The 15000-nt window shown below is 32.1% G+C and overlaps 1 protein-coding gene across 3 annotated transcripts in view; it reads right to left on the minus strand.

The window, feature by feature from the left end:
- The window catches only part of LOC119608965 (serine/threonine-protein kinase grp), a 63339-nt gene that overhangs the window by 8868 nt on the left and 39471 nt on the right, over positions 1 to 15000 (minus strand). The window lies entirely within an intron of this gene.

A 15000-nucleotide genomic window follows, 5' to 3' on the forward strand; every position in this document is an offset into this window, starting at 1 on the left:
AGAAAAATTTAATTGAAAACAAGGTATTAAATCTAGTTCGGTTCCAGTCGCAGTTCTAGTTCAGTTCTATTTCAGTTCTAGTTCAGTTCTAGTTCAGTTCTAGTTCAGTTCTACTTCAGTTCTACTTCAGTTCTAGTTCAGTTCGAGTCCAGTACTAGTATAGTTCAGTTCTAGTTTAGCTCTAGTTCAGTTCTAGTTAAGTTATACTTCAGTTCTAGTGCAGTTCCTGTTCAGTTCTAGTTCAAGTCTAGTTTAGTGCTAGATCAGTTCTAGTCCAGTTCAGTTCAAGTACACTTCCAGTTCAGTTCTAGTTCAGTTCTAGTGCAGTTCTAGTTCAGTTCTAGTTCAGTTTTAGTTCAGTTTTAGTTCAGTTCCAGTTCAGTTCTAGTTCAGTTCTAGTTCAGTTCTAGTGCAGTTCTAGTTCAGTTCTAGTTTAGTTCTAGTTCAGTTCTAGTTCAGTTCTAGTTCAGTTCTAGTTCAGTTCTAGTTCAGTTCTAGTTCAGTTCTAGGTCAGTTCTAGTTCAGATCCAGTTCGGGTCTAGTTTAGTGATAGATCAGTTCTGGTTAAGTTCTAGTTCAGTTCTGGTTAAGTTCTAGTTCAGTTCTAGTTCAGTTCTAGTTCAGTTCTAGTTCAGTTCTAGTTCAGTTCTGGTTCAGTTCTAGTTCAGTTCTAGTTCAGTTCTAGTTCAGTTCTAGTTCACTTCTAGTTCAGTTCTAGTTCAGTTCTAGTTCAGTTCTAGTTCAGTTCTAGTTCAGTTCTAGTTCAGTTCTAGTTCAGTTCTAGTTCAGTTCTAGTTCAGTTCTAGTTCAGTTCTAGTTCAGTTCTAGTTCAGTTCTAGTTCAGTTCTAGTTCAGTTCTAGTTCAGTTCTAGTTCAGTTCTAGTTCAGATCTAGTTCAGTTCTTGTTCAGATCTAGTTCAGTCCTAAGTCAGTTCTAGTTCTTGTTCAGTTCTAGTTCAGTTCTAGTTCAGTTCTAGTTCAGTTCTAGTTCAGTTCTAGTTCAGTTCTAGTTCAGTTCTAGTTCAGTTCTAGTTCAGTTCTAGTTCAGTTCTAGTTCAGTTCTAGTTCAGTTCTAGTTCAGTTCTAGTTCAGTTCTAGTTCAGTTCTAGTTCAGTTCTAGTTCAGTTCTAGTTCAGTTCTAGTTCAGTTCTAGTTCAGTTCTAGTTCAGTTCTAGTTCAGTTCTAGTTCAGTTCTAGTTCAGTTCTAGTTCAGTTCTAGTTCAGTTCTAGTTCAGTTCTAGTTCAGTTCTAGTTCAGTTCTAGTTCAGTTCTAGTTCAGTTCTAGTTTAGTTCTAGTTCAGTTCTAGTTCAGTTCTAGTTCAATTCTGTTCACTTCTAGTTCAGTTCTAGTTCAGTTCTAGTTCAGTTCTAGTTCAGTTCTAGTTCAGTTCTAGTTCAGTTCTAGTTCAGTTCTAGTTCAGTTCTAGTTCAGTTCTAGTTCAGTTCTAGTTCAGTTCTAGTTCAGTTCGAGTTCAGTTCTAGTTCAGTTCTAGTTCAGTTCTAGTTCAGTTCTAGTTCAGTTCTAGTTCAGTTCTAGTTCAGTTCTAGTTCAGTTCTAGTTCAGTTCAGTTCTAGTTCAGTTCTAGTTCAGTTCTAGTTCAGTTCTAGTTCAGTTCTAGTTCAGTTCTAGTTTAGTTCTAGTTTAGTTCAGTTCTAGTTCAGTTCTAGTTTAGTTCTAGTTCAGTTCTAGTTCAGTTCTAGTTCTAGTTCTAGTTCTAGTTCAGTTCTAGTTCAGTTCTAGTTCAGTTCTAGTTCAGTTCTAGTTCAGTTCAGTTCTAGTTCAGTTCTAGTTCAGTTCTAGTTCAGTTCTAGTTCAGTTCTAGTTCAGTTCTAGTTCAGTTCTAGTTCAGTTCTAGTTCAGTTCTAGTTCAGTTCTAGTTCAGTTCTAGTTCAGTTCTAGTTCAGTTCTAGTTCAGTTCTAGTTCAGTTCTAGTTCAGTTCTAGTTCAGTTCTAGTTCAGTTCTAGTTCAGTTCTAGTTCAGTTCTAGTTCAGTTCTAGTTCAGTTCTAGTTCAGTTCTAGTTCAGTTCTAGTTCAGTTCTAGTGTCAGTTCTGGTTCAGTTCAGTTCAGTTTTAGTTCAGTTCTAGTTTGTTCAGCTTCTTAGTTCTAGTTCAGTTCTAGTTCAGTTCTAGTTCAGTTCTAGTTCAGTTCTAGTTCAGTTCTAGTTCAGTTCTAGTTCAGTTCTAGTTCAGTTCTAGTTCAGTTCTAGTTCAGTTCTAGTTCAGTTCTAGTTCAGTTCTAGTTCAGTTCTAGTTCAGTTCAGTTCTAGTTCAGTTCTAGTTCAGTTCTAGTTCAGTTCTAGTTCTAGTTCAGTTCTAGTTCAGTTCTAGTTCAGTTCTAGTTCAGTTCTAGTTCAGTTCTATTTCAATTCTAGTTCAGTTCTAGTCCAGTTCTAGGTTAGTCCTACTTCAGACCTATTTCAGTTCTAGTTTAATGCTAGATCAATTCTAGTTCAGTTCTAGTTCAATTCAAGTTCAGTTCTAGTTCAGTACTAGTTCAGTTCTAGTTCAGTTCTAGTTCAGTTCTAGTTCTAGTTCAGTTCTAGTTCAGTTCTAGTTCATTTCTACTTCAGTTCTAGTTCTGTTCTATTCAGTTTCTAGTTCATTTCTAGTTCAGCATTTAGTTTACAAATTAGGCATTTATTTAACAGATTTGTTGTTGATAAAAACACAAAATTTACAAAATTCGAAAGTGGAACATGATACAGATTAATTAATTCCATAAAAATTTATATTTTATATAATAAAAAAAATTGTTGCATGTGACCTTAGTCAAAGAAATGTTTAACAAACCGCGTTATTAAATCGAAATTTTGTCATAAATTTCTATAGAATTTTTATTTTCAATTAAAAAAGGATTTTCTATAGAAAATACAATATTGAAATAACATACTCCTCAATCCTTGCAATTGTTATTCAAACAAAAAAATAAAAAAATATGAAAAAATATATAACAAGTTAATGAAATGTACACAATCAATAGAAAACAGCTTAACAAAAATTCCATACAATAGTAGTGGCATTTTATTATTATTTTATATAGAAAAATGTATATTTATTTAAAAATTTATAAAATAACATACCAACAGCAAATACATATTTTTTAAGTTTTTGTTAAAAACGAACTCCATAAATGCACTTGTTTTTAATTTTTTTTTTTCAAAAATAAAAAAATTTCACATTTTTTGTTAACAGAACACACACGCATCATTTCAACTATATCCTTTTTTACTGTAAGGCAAAAATTTCCGTTGACCGAAACGCTGCCACACAAATATACAAAATAATACACTAAAACGTTTGCACATGAAAATGCAGTTGATATTAAAAGCAAAATTTGGAATACTTTTAGGGCAACAAACTGTTTGTGTTGAGAGTTAAAAGCAAACTAAATATTTGATGCTAAAACCGTATCATTCTAACAGTTGGCCAAAATATATCCTGATAAATACAAATGTAGAAAAAGGATAACCAGCAGGTAGTTAATGAACTAAGAATGAAGAATTTTAAGAGAATAAAAATAATAAAAACACACAACAACACAAATCAGTGGTTGCATATTAGGTTAAAAGGACTTTTAGGGAAATGAGAGAAAATGTATAGATAGAAGAATGAATTGCACATAAAACATAATCAACAGATTTATGAAAAATTTATCATCTAATAATAGGAGGACAGAGGCGTAGGGGGGTTATGTTAAAAATATTAAAAATACAAGGAGGGGGACAGACCAGAACTAGTTATTTGGCCCTAGTCACCGACCACTAGTCACCGACCACGACCACTAGGTGACTATCTATTTTAACGATGTAAAGTCAATCGTCTCTCTGATAGCTAATCCAAGGAACCAATACATGACAATGAACTTTTTCGCTAAAGCTTTTTCTAAGTGTCTACTCTTTAGAATACTTGGGGAGAGTAAAGTGACTATAGCCAGGAGCCTAAACAGGATCCTAGCTCTTTGACCTTTCGGGTCTAACGTACTTTCAACAAACGTATACTTGGCCAGAACTTTAAAACAAAGGCTTTACTTCTGACATATTTTTTGGTCGTTCTTTGGTCGCTGGGTTAAAAATTTGTCGGCGTCTGTGTTATCTTTTAGATTTTCCACCACGAAATCGAGGAAATAGTAGGAAATAAATGTTATCACAGATTACCCAGGCCGACAAAATTTGAAAAAAGTCGAAACCTTGAGACCAAGTTATACTTTTATAAAGGATTGAGCAGCACTGAATAAGAATCTAACCTCTAATAGGTGAAGATATCTCGAAGAACTATGAAAATATGTCACAAGCTAAGACCTTATTTAAAAGTTGACAGAATGGACGTTCAAATGACATAGAAGATTTTATACATAAAATTGTCTTGACGCTGTTATAACGCCCAAAAAGGTCCAAAAAGGGCTTTTTCAAACTTCAGGACACGATATCTCGAATCCCAGATGTGATAGAGAAATTCCCAGGCTAGATTCGCTTAATCCTTTAGAAAAGTACACCTCTGGGTTAAAAATTTGTTGCCCTGTGTTATCATCCTTAAGGTCCTAGCATCTCTAGTTTCGCCTGAAATCTGTTTCATCTTTTTTTAGCTTTTTGTTTCCTTTGGCCCTAGCGCTTCTGTTGTTGCTCCAAAAGATGAACTTTTGGATTTTCACTACGAAATCGAATTTTAGTAGAACATACAAGTGATCGCTGATATTGATATTCATCCATTTGGCCCTAGCAACTCCAGTTTCACCAGATAATGAACGATTAGGTTTAGCTACGAAATCAAGTTTTAAAAGAAAATAAAAGTGTTCAAATATTTTCATCATTTTGGCTCTGAAGGTTGCAAAGTGGGAACATCAAAATTACTTCTCGAGCATGACTTCAGAAGCAATAAAAACATGACTTCCCTCCCATGACACCACTGTGTTAAAATCATTGCTTCTAAAGCTTTTTTTAGTACATTACTTCCGAAAAAAAAAACACATCAAAATTACTGACTTCAGAAGCAGTGAAAAGATATCGATGAAAAAGACATGGACCTATGACATGTCCATATTAAAATCATTACTTCTTTCTAATGCTACTTTTTATACCCTACACCACTATAGTGGGGAGGCTATTATACGTTTGTGCTGATGTTTATAACACACAAAAATATTGGTCCTACACCCACCTTTAAGTATACCGATCGACTCAGAATCCGTCCGTCCGTCCGTCTGTCCGGCTGGCTGGCTGTCCATGTAAACCTTGTGCGCAAGTTACAGGCCGCAATTTTCAAGATAATTTGATGAAATTTGGACCAAGCATGTTTTTTGGCACAAGGACGAAGCCTATTGAAAATGGTTGAAATCGGTCCATTATTTCACATAGCCCCCATGCAACCGTACCTCCCGATTTGGGCTTTTTATGCCATAATTACGTCAAATATACTATTATCTCCCTAAAAATTGGCACAAATAAGTTTTATATAAGTATAAATGACACTGCAGATTTTCGTAATGATCGGCCCTTATTTGACCCTAGCCCCCATACAAACCCCCCTTCAAAAAATGTCTTAAACGTCTAAAATTGACTTGTAACCATTTGTATCGCAATGAAACTCAACATAATTAACTATTATTTAAAAATATATCCTTTTCCCAAATTTAATGAGGATCGGCCCATGTTTGACCTATACTCCTATATAAAGCCTCATTTAGAAAATTTGTTTTTTATCAATAAATTGCTTAAATACTTTGGAATTAACGTAAAATTCAACATAAAAGTTTCTTTGTGAAAAATAAAAATTTTTTAAATATACTCATGGTGTAGGGTATTATATGGTCGGTAATGCCCGACTATACTTTCCTACTTGTTAGTACCTTCATTTAGTAAATTCAACTTCTTTTTCTCTCCTTTGAAAAGTTTTATCTTTTTCATTTCCTCCTTAAAACTCCATCTCTGCTTTACTCATCTTTAGCTCATAAATAATTTTAAAAGGTAGCATAATGTAACTAGAAATACATACATACAAATAGTTATACAAATGTACATATGTATGTATGTAGGTAAAATGTCATTAAAAGGTGCAATCGTAAATTATTCGAAAACAAGTGCGTATTTTTACACTACATAAGTATAAAGATGACGATGATGTTGTTGTTGTTGTTCCTACTCTTTAGTTATAGTCTCTTTAGGGATTTAAAGTTCAGATTTAGTTTTTCTACTTATTTTAATTTGGGTTTTTCTACTTTTTGCATGTGTAGACAACAATAGAGAACATGTGTTTGTGAACAGGTAATTTTCCATAAGCTAAACAGGAGGAGGTGTTTTGCTACATAGCATAGAGAGTATGACAGTGCCAAAAAGAAAAACAACAAGAAAAAAGGTTTCTATTAATTAACTAAAAATTTTGTTGATGGGATATACTACAACGTTTTAATGTTGACTGGTACCTGGTACATTATAAAGTAGTCTATAAATGAGTATAAATAATGGTAAAAGTGTCCTTAGTAAAGAGAGTACGAAAAAAAAAACGATGATAAATATGTGTTTGAAGGAGTTTTGTTTTAGAAAATAAAAAGGAATATTAAAGTATATAAATAAGAAAAGTCAAAAAGTGACAGTGTGTTGGAAAAATTAAAGATTTAATTGTCATAGTTTTGAATTGCCGGATAAAATATATGTCATCATGTGAAACAGTTACCGAAATCTGAAGTTAGACAATCACGAGCATACTTGATAATGTAATGATATAGTCATTATCCGAAATTATGCACGATATCTGTATAGCTGGTGCTGGCAGAGAATTAGGCGAATTAACCGAAGGCAATCATCAGTATATACTAGACATATAGATCGGTTATACCCATAACATCAAGACGTATCAGATTGAACACCAGATACAGAAATTATCGGTAATTGTGAGACATTAATCCTAGATAGAGAATCACAGTCAAATGCAACAATAAATCTAACATGTTTGGAAACATCCTCGATGTCCAATGTCATGGCTCAGATGTTTTCCAGATCACAATACTAGCTCGATTAACTATAGCGCAGGCAGATGTAAACATATATTCACGTTCTCCTGACAATCGGTACGTTTGAGAGTTGAACGACTCACAGTGGTATAGGAAAAAAAAAAAGAGGGAAATAATTCGGTAACTTCTAAACGGTTAATCCGATTTTAATGAAATTTGGTATGCACAAAGAGGAGGTGTTGTCGAGTTTAGGTTTTGAATTTGGACCTTATAGGCCAACCAGGGGCCCGGCGGGGGGTCCTCAAATTAGGACACCTCGGCTATGTTAAATTTTTAAAACGATCCTATTTCTTCATTTGAGTTCCGATTTAAAAAAAATTTCGTATATAGAATCTCCTCATCGAGCACTATAAAAAATGTCGTCGTAGCAGTAAATTATCTCTTATAGTTTAGGAGATATTCGCATTTGAATATTAAAATTTTAAAATTTTTACCGTCCTTACTTTAGTTTTTTTGATAATAGCAGGTCCAAATATTTCCGATTTTCGCCATTTTTTTTATTTGCTTAACAACAAGTTTATATACCAAGCAGTGAAAGAATTATGTAAAAATCATGACTGAGTCCAAAGTTATAGGCATTAAAATTTAAAAAATTAAAAAAAGGCGATTTTTTGTCATTTTTTTGGGAAAAAAGTATCTTTTTCTTTTTAAGTTATCTAAAAAGTTTCTAAGAAGATGTATATAGAATTTATACTTTTTGGAAAGCTGACTTTACATAAAATACGATAAATGAAACAAAACCTAAAAATGTTTGATACCGAGGGGACCAGGTCCATCCAAAAAAACCCTATTTTTTATGGAAAATTAAATTTTGAGCAAAAATTCTCAAATCGCATAGTCGATATCAAATTATAGTGACCTGTTTTATATGACCCAATAAGTTCTTAATCATTTTGTAACGGGTTTCGATAACCCCGCCCCTGGTATGGATATAATAGGCAAAAAACCAAAAAATCCCATTTTTGGGATTTTTTAAAACTTTTTTGGGAATTCCGGGATTTCTAATAAGAAAATTCGAAATTTTTATTTAATTTTGGATTTTGAGTAAAAAAATCTACCTAACTGTAAAATTTCATCAAAAAATATTCATAAATAAAATTTTTATTGCAATTTGAAAAATTTGTATCTTCGCAAAAACTGAATAAAAAACATTTTTTAATTTTTTTTTAAAAAAGTATTCCGCGAATTTTTTAATTTTCAAAAATTATATACAGTTTTGAAAAATAGACAAAATTACCTTTCCATTGATATATAACATGCCTACCTAATGTTTTTTAAGTGACAAATTAATTAGGGAAAACTCAACATCTTTTAGAAAATTTGCCTAGCACTATTATTTTCATCCATAAGGTTAACTCTTAAATTTGTTACATATATGGATGAAAATAATAGTGCTAGGTAAATTTTCTAAAAGATGTTGAGTTTTCCCTAATTAATTAGGGAAATTAAATAAAAATTTCGAATTTTCTTATTAGAAATCCCGGAATTCCCAAAAAAGTTTTAAAAAATCCCAAAAATGGGATTTTTTGGTTTTTTGCCTATTATATCCATACCAGGGGCGGGGTTATCGAAACCCGTTACAAAATGATTAAGAACTTATTGGGTCATATAAAACAGGTCACTATAATTTGATATCGACTATGCGATTTGAGAATTTTTGCTCAAAATTTAATTTTCCATAAAAAATAGGGTTTTTTTGGATGGACCTGGTCCCCTCGGTATCAAAAATTTTTAGGTTTTGTTTCATTTATCGTATTTTATGTAAAGTCAGCTTTCCAAAAAGTATAAATTCTATATACATCTTCTTAGAAACTTTTTAGATAACTTAAAAAGAAAAAGATACTTTTTTCCCAAAAAAATGACAAAAAATCGCCTTTTTTTAATTTTTTAAATTTAAATGCCTATAACTTTGGACTCAGTCATGATTTTTACATAATTCTTTCACTGCTTGGTATATAAACTTGTTGTTAAGCAAATAAAAAAAAATGGCGAAAATCGGAAATATTTGGACCTGCTATTATCAAAAAAACTAAAGTAAGGACGGTAAAAATTTTAAAATTTTAATATTCAAATGCGAATATCTCCTAAACTATAAGAGATAATTTACTGCTACGACGACATTTTTTATAGTGCTCGATGAGGAGATTCTATATACGAAATTTTTTTTAAATCGGAACTCAAATGAAGAAATAGGATCGTTTTAAAAATTTAACATAGCCGAGGTGTCCTAATTTGAGGACCCCCCGCCGGGCCCCTGGTTGGCCTATAAGGTCCAAATTCAAAACCTAAACTCGACAACACCTCCTCTTTGTGCATACCAAATTTCATTAAAATCGGATTAACCGTTTAGAAGTTACCGAATTATTTCCCTCTTTTTTTTTTCCTATACCACTGTGCGACTCAGCCACACTTTCTTACAGAAAAGTAATTTGTTGACTGTAAGAAAGTCAATAGCCTATTATTCTTCCAGTCGTAAGATCTGTAGTACTTTCTTACAGTCTAGAAAGAACTTCGGTACTTCACACCGAAACGTTTCGATGTTGAACGAATAAGGATTGTAAACTCAGTCACACACTGACTTTATATGAATCCCTGCTAAACAACAAATTATGATCCTATAGTAAAGGGGGCAATAAAAGGTTAACAACTTAGACTGATAACGTTAATTCACTAGTTGTTAAGGTCAGAAAATTTGGGAACCTATACAAAGCCAAACCGTTCTAGTCAAAGAGAGTGGATTTAAAAGCATAAACAAGAGATAACTCATATAAAAGTGGGTGCAAATTAGTTATTAATTTTGAACATATCCTGAACTTACATTTCGAATCGAACTGAATTCATCAGGACAACGACTTGAACCTCACCATATTGGTTGATTGAATGAAGAGCATGTGATGAAGATAGTGAAACACTTTAACACTATCGATATCCATGTATTTACATCACTGGGGTCACACGTGGGTCCATCATATTGTTCCCTTTGTTATACCTTTAAGAGAGAGAAGAAACTCTTCAACCTGTCGTACAGATTATGGAATCTATCTTGCATATATCAACCTCAGACCGATCCGATTGGTCATGCAGAAAAACGAAATTGAATTATACTCTCATCTTCTTCATAATTTTGATAGCTTCTGCAGAAGTCTTTACTTGGTAAGTACATTTGGTCATAAAGCCCAATTGTTCGATTACTTAAGGCAATCATGTTCCATAACTGTGCTTTCGGAAAGTTTATTATGGCTCGAGATCTTTGTGGGTTGTACGAATGCATTCTGATCTTCGCCAGTCTGCAGGTTGTCTTTATTAAACACCTGGGTTGCGGAGTTTATAATGAATCGAGCGTTTAAGAGCAATTTGCTCGCAACAAAAATGCACATGTAATGAAACGTACAACAGACCCGGTAGCGACCTAGTTGTAAATCTACATGATGTGATGTTTATGACAGACTCTTTCTCTTCAATATAACGTTTTTTTAATGTACATAATTTCAAAAGAAAATATGTTCGAAATTTCGAACTAAAGTTCGAAATTTTGCATATTAAAACTCCATATTTCTATTCTATTTATTTAAAAATCTAAATATTTTCGCACTTAATGTAAAATAAGTCCTTCACTACGTACATTAAAATACACATGAGCATTTTATATTAAAAATAAAATGCTCATCTAAAACATCATCTAAAAAACTCTTGTCATAACTGTCTATCAATTGTGATGGGGTCTGTCCATTTGTATCTATATATTATTCTATTTTTTTTAATAAAATATAAAATAGTTTGTGTCATATTCTTATCAAAACATTTTGATCGCATAAATTTTAAGTTTTTCTTTTTTATTTAGCCTAAAGAAAACTAACTAATAGACAAAATTAAATCATTCTTCAAACTAGATACTATTCACATATATATGGTTGTTTTAGTTTCAATATCTACAAGTGAAAATGAAAATGTGATTGACTACTACTACCAAACTTGTATGTATGTAAATTAGAATAGTGCATAAATTCATTCAGTGCTATTCTATCTAGTGCGAAAATGTGTGTACCATAGAAATAAAAATAATAAATGACTGTGATTGTGTTCCAAGATTCATTTCATACACCAAGTGGGTGACAAATAGATGGACGTGAATAGACATGACATTAACAGATACATATCTTTTTTTATTTTTATATAAATATTTATATAGACTCAAGCTGAGTACATCAGTTACATATATAGTATATTAAATAACAGTAAAAAGGGTATAGTAAAAGGAGGAGTCATTAAAAGTTCAGTTAGTTATAGTTAATTTTAAATATGTATACACTTTTTTTGTTAACTTTTCAAAACAATTTTTCCACATTGACTATAGACTATAGACTAGACTATAGACTAGACTATAGACTAGACTATAGACTAGACTATAGACTAGACTAAAGACTAGACTATAGACTAGACTATAGACTAGACTATAGACTAGACTATAGACTAGACTATAGACTAGACTATAGACTAGACTATAGACTAGACTATAGACTAGACTATAGACTAGACTATAGACTAGACTATAGACTAGACTATAGACTAGACTATAGACTGGACTATAGACTAGACTATAGACTAGACTATAGACTAGACTATAGACTAGACTATAGACTAGACTATAGACTAGACTATAGACTAGACTATAGACTAGACTATAGACTAGACTATAGACTAGACTATAGACTAGACTATAGACTAGACTATAGACTAGACTATAGACTAGACTATAGACTAGACTATAGACTAGACTATAGACTAGACTATAGACTAGACTATAGACTAGACTATAGACTAGACTATAGACTAGACTATAGACTAGACTATAGACTAGACTATAGACTAGACTATAGACTAGACTAAAGACTAGACTATAGACTAGACTATAGACTAGACTATAGACTAGACTATAGACTAGACTATAGACTAGACTATAGACTAGACTATAGACTAGACTATAGACTAGACTATAGACTAGACTATAGACTAGACTATAGACTAGACTATAGACTAGACTATAGACTAGACTATAGACTAGACTATAGACTAGACTATAGACTAGACTATAGACTAGACTATAGACTAGACTATAGACTAGACTATAGACTAGACTATAGACTAGACTATAGACTAGACTATAGACTAGACTATAGACTAGACTAAGACTAGACTATAGACTAGACTATAGACTAGACTATAGACTAGACTATAGACTAGACTATAGACTAGACTATAGACTAGACTATAGACTAGACTATAGACTAGACTATAGACTAGACTATAGACTAGACTATAGACTAGACTATAGACTAGACTATAGACTAGACTATAGACTAGACTATAGACTAGACTATAGACTAGACTATAGACTAGACTATAGACTAGACTATAGACTAGACTATAGACTAGACTATAGACTAGACTATAGACTAGACTATAGACTAGACTATAGACTAGACTATAGACTAGACTATAGACTAGACTATAGACTAGACTATAGACTAGACTATAGACTAGACTATAGACTAGACTATAGACTAGACTATAGACTAGACTATAGACTAGACTATAGACTAGACTATAGACTAGACTATAGACTAGACTATAGACTAGACTATAGACTAGACTATAGACTAGACTATAGACTAGACTATAGACTAGACTATAGACTAGACTATAGACTAGACTATAGACTAGACTATAGACTAGACTATAGACTAGACTATAGACTAGACTATAGACTAGACTATAGACTAGACTATAGACTAGACTATAGACTAGACTATAGACTAGACTATAGACTAGACTATAGACTAGACTATAGACTAGACTATAGACTAGACTATAGACTAGACTATAGACTAGACTATAGACTAGACTATAGACTAGACTATAGACTAGACTATAGACTAGACTATAGACTAGACTATAGACTAGACTATAGACTAGACTATAGACTAGACTATAGACTAGACTATAGACTAGATTATAGAATAGACTACAGACTAGACTATAGACTAGACTATAGACTAGATTATAGAATAGACTACAGACTAGACTATAGACTAGACTATAGACTAGACTATAGACTAGATTATAGAATAGACTACAGACTAGACTATAGACTAGACTATAGATTAGACTACAGATTAGACAATAGATTAGACTACAGACTAGACTACAGAGTAGGTTATAGACTAGATTATAGACTAGATTATAGACTAGAGTCTAGACTAGACTATAGACTAGACTATAGACTAGACTATAGACTAGACTATAGACTAGACTATAGACTAGACTATAGACTAGACTATAGACTAGACTATAGACTAGACTATAGACTAGACTATAGACTAGACTATAGACTAGACTATAGACTAGACTATAGACTAGACTATAGACTAGACTATAGACTAGACTATAGACTAGACTATAGACTAGACTATAGACTAGACTATAGACTAGACTATAGACTAGACTATAGACTAGACTATAGACTAGACTATAGACTAGACTATAGACTAGACTATAGACTAGACTATAGACTAGACTATAGACTAGACTATAGACTAGACTATAGACTAGACTATAGACTAGACTATAGACTAGACTATAGACTAGACTATAGACTAGACTATAGACTAGACTATAGACTAGACTATAGACTAGACTATAGACTAGACTATAGACTAGACTATAGACTAGACTATAGACTAGACTATAGACTACACTAGACTAGACTATAGACTAGACTATAGACTAGACTATAGACTAGACTATAGACTAGACTATAGACTAGACTATAGACTAGACTATAGACTAGACTATAGACTAGACTATAGACTAGACTATAGACTAGACTATAGACTAGACTATAGACTAGACTATAGACTAGACTATAGACTGGACTATAGACTAGACTATAGACTAGACTATAGACTAGACTATAGACTAGACTATAGACTAGACTATAGACTAGACTATAGACTAGACTATAGACTAGACTATAGACTAGACTATAGACTAGACTATAGACTAGACTATAGACTAGACTATAGACTAGACTATAGACTAGACTATAGACTAGACTATAGACTAGACTATAGACTAGACTATAGACTAGACTATAGACTAGACTATAGACTAGACTATAGACTAGACTATAGACTAGACTATAGACTAGACTATAGACTAGACTATAGACTAGACTATAGACTAGACTATAGACTAGACTATAGACTAGACTATAGACTAGGACTATAGACTAGACTATAGACTAGACTATAGACTAGGACTATAGACTAGACTATAGACTAGACTATAGACTATAGACTACTAGGACTAGAATATAGACTATATCCAGAGAACAGACTATGCTTTAGTTCAGACTAAAGACTTTACTTTATTTCAGACTATGTCCAGACTATGTTATAGACTTTATTATAGTTTAAACAATAGGTTAATATTTAAAATTAAAAAAAAATCGTTTTAACGTATTTCTCATCTTTAAAATAACACTTTTCACTGATAGGCTCTTTTTTTTTTTTTTTTTTTTTTTTTTTTTTTTTTTTTTTTTTTTTGGTTGCCAAGATTATTTTGCAACCAACAAAATATACACCAGGCTGATATTAGTTTATTCTGGAGTTATTTATTTGTGTATTCCTCCATTTTCATAAAAGTGTAGTTATATATAAATGAGTGGTAAATGTCTATTATTGTGCCAAAAACCATTCACACAATACAACTAGCCAAAAATCGAAAAGATTAACATCTTCATTACAATAAAAAAAAAAAAAAATAATCAAAATGAATGAAACCTTTTTTTCCTGGCTATTTAGAAAAAAATTATAATAATAATTGTTGCCTTTAAAATTATTTTTAAAATTAAAATAAATAGCCAACAAAGAGGTAACAATATACACAATATAAGTAATAGGTACAGATCAGCAGTATAATTTTTTGTTAAACCAA

The sequence above is a fragment of the Lucilia sericata genome, unplaced genomic scaffold, assembly GCF_015586225.1.
Source record: "Lucilia sericata isolate MDLA Ls3-8-SP2 unplaced genomic scaffold, ASM1558622v1 Contig000904F_arrow, whole genome shotgun sequence".
Lineage (NCBI taxonomy): Eukaryota > Metazoa > Arthropoda > Insecta > Diptera > Calliphoridae > Lucilia > Lucilia sericata.